This window comes from Gigantopelta aegis, chromosome 1 (assembly GCF_016097555.1).
Source record: "Gigantopelta aegis isolate Gae_Host chromosome 1, Gae_host_genome, whole genome shotgun sequence".
Lineage (NCBI taxonomy): Eukaryota > Metazoa > Mollusca > Gastropoda > Neomphalida > Peltospiridae > Gigantopelta > Gigantopelta aegis.
The window spans coordinates 39,603,327-39,605,826 of NC_054699.1; the positions used below are offsets into that span (position 1 = coordinate 39,603,327).

The window sequence follows — 2,500 nt, forward strand, 5'->3', positions numbered from 1 at the left end:
CACCAAGATGGTGAAACAATTTCTCTTCTTTCCTTTCCTTTAAAGCAGCTATGGTTTCATCAATTTGACTAGTACACATAGACAGTTCAACCCAATGTTTCAGGGTAAGGGCGATACCTCGTTTGGTGGGGAAAGTTTTCCCTTTATCACTGTCGAATTTCCGGATGTGTATCAACAGTTCTTGCTTCCATGTTTGGGCCATGACGTAGACATTTTGCCCAATTTCTAGCTGACATCGAGATTTTTCACCCTGTCCATGGCTCTGGGATGAATTTGATGAATGTACCGATGTCATCTTCTTCTTGAAAATACAGCAAGCCGCAAATATGTGAATACTTCTGAATCAAAACTGGACGTAGATCTTGTCTGTAGACTTTTCGGAGAGCGAATGAAGATACTAACAAAACTACCCTTTTTATATTCTAAATTAGCAGTCCAAGGACGTCAGAACCAGGTCAAGGCCAGCCCAAGGACGTCAGTGCCGGCCCAAGTATGCCAAGGCTAAAATATGAGTCACGGCTGCTTACCTACACCAGATATGCCACTCACTGCCCTCTAAATAGGTCAAGGCTAGGTGATGAGTCACACACCAAGTACGTCAAGGCTATGACTACACCAAGGTCGCACACCTGCCCAGTTATGCCAGTCACTGCTCTCTAAGTCGGTCATGGTGAGTCATACACCAAGTATGCCATACACACCCCAAGGTCAGACTGACGTCACACCTATGAATCACACCAAGGTCAAGGTCACGGAAAGTAGGCCATGGCCCTCAACAGGCCCCCATACTACTAATATGGTTTTCACACATAAAAATCGTATTCGAAATCAATCTCTCTCTCTCTCTCTCTCTCTCTCTCTCTCTCTCTCTCTCTCTCTCTCTCTCTCTCTCTCTCTCTCTCTCTCTCTCTCTCTCTCTCTCTCTCTCTATATATATATATATATATATATATATATATGATTATTATTATTAAAAATAAGTATACCCTTCTATTTTTTTCAGTATGATTCTACATATAGAATGCAGGACATTGCATTTCAGGACATTTAATTTTCAAAATTTTCAGGGAGAGTATACTTTCATTTTCGTTAGAAATGCCGGTGTTTGGCGCTCTCGACGTGAGTCCGACACACAGACTCAATCGGAGACTGCTTAGAACCCGATACAAATTGTCGCCCACTCATTGTTCTTTAAAATTTAGCGAATTAAATGTTAATTTGCATGTACATTTAATACGTCCATTTAATTGGGAATCAAATGCGAAAACGTGCAGATGAACAAGCTAATTTCGAATTCGTAATACGAAACATTGAGCTGTTTTACGTCACACGTGTGTTGCGCAAGCTCACATAGATAAAGGGAAAACTAACTTTACAAAGAGTCTACTTGTCCATTTTAGTAACGTGCTGGATCGTAACGTTCTAAACAGCTTTTTCTCGATTCTTTAACGTGTTTGGCAATTTACTCCACGGACACCGTCATGGAATACCATGACTTATGAATAAAGGCCTAATTTCTTAAAGTTGAATGCCTTCAAATAGGAGGGTCGCTTATTCAAGGACATGAGCCTACTTCCGGTCAAATACGGTATTCGATGTAATAATCATGAGAAATGAAAGTACGGTTTCATAATTTTAATGACACGCTACTGAAAACTATCGTTTCCAAGAAAACAAGGATCCTCACACACACACACACACACACACACACACACACAGACACACACACACAAACACATACACACACACACACAAACACACACACATACACGCACTCTCACACACGCACGCACACGCGCGCGCGCACACACACACACACGCATGCACTGTACATAGGGGATGGAGAGAGAAAAAGACGGAGAGGAGGAGGTGATTGGGGTCAGTGAACGATCTCGCGGTCTTGGCCAATCTTTGAAAAGGACGACGCTTGCTGCAGACTACGCAAGTGTACGAAAGGGGTAAAGAGGCTGTTTGTGTTCATACATTTCGTTTGCCCGCCAGAGAATTGTTTTTACTCGTCTGGGGCAAGCGGACGGGTACTTTTGGCCAGTCCTGCGTGGTATGTACTGTACTGTCTGTGGGATGGTGCATATAAAAGATCCCTTGCTAGTAATAGAACAATGTAGCGGGTTTCCTCTGTAAGACTATAGGTCAATATTACCAATATTTGACATCCAATAGCCGATGATTCATAAAGCAATGTGCTCTAGTGGTATCTTTAAACAAAACAAACTTTAACATTAACTGTATTCGATGAATATGGTAAACACAGGTCAGTATGTGTTCACAATAATACTGAACATAGAATCAAACACTTGTCTGATGACCCTCCTTCCCCGGAATTGGTCCGGGGTGGGCGTGCCTGAACCTTCGGGATATGGGCACATAAAAATAGTTCCCTTCCCTTTTAATATTTACTTTTAATCTGTTTTCAGTTCACAAAGTATATTTTATTTTTAACAATAAGGAAAAAATACATCTTGAAAAATAAAATCCAATA

At 41.4% G+C, this 2,500-nt stretch overlaps 1 protein-coding gene across 2 annotated transcripts in view; it reads right to left on the reverse strand.

The window, feature by feature from the left end:
• Positions 1-2,195: 2,195 nt before the first annotated feature.
• The window catches only part of LOC121368072 (thialysine N-epsilon-acetyltransferase-like), a 17,011-nt gene continuing 16,706 nt past the window's right edge, over positions 2,196-2,500 (reverse strand). The window contains exon 5 of one of the 2 annotated variants that reach the window (XM_041492614.1): positions 2,196-2,500. This exon is cut by the window's right edge and continues 277 nt beyond it. The gene's annotated coding sequence lies outside the window, so the exon portion shown is untranslated. The other variant, XM_041492604.1, reaches the window with a different exon arrangement.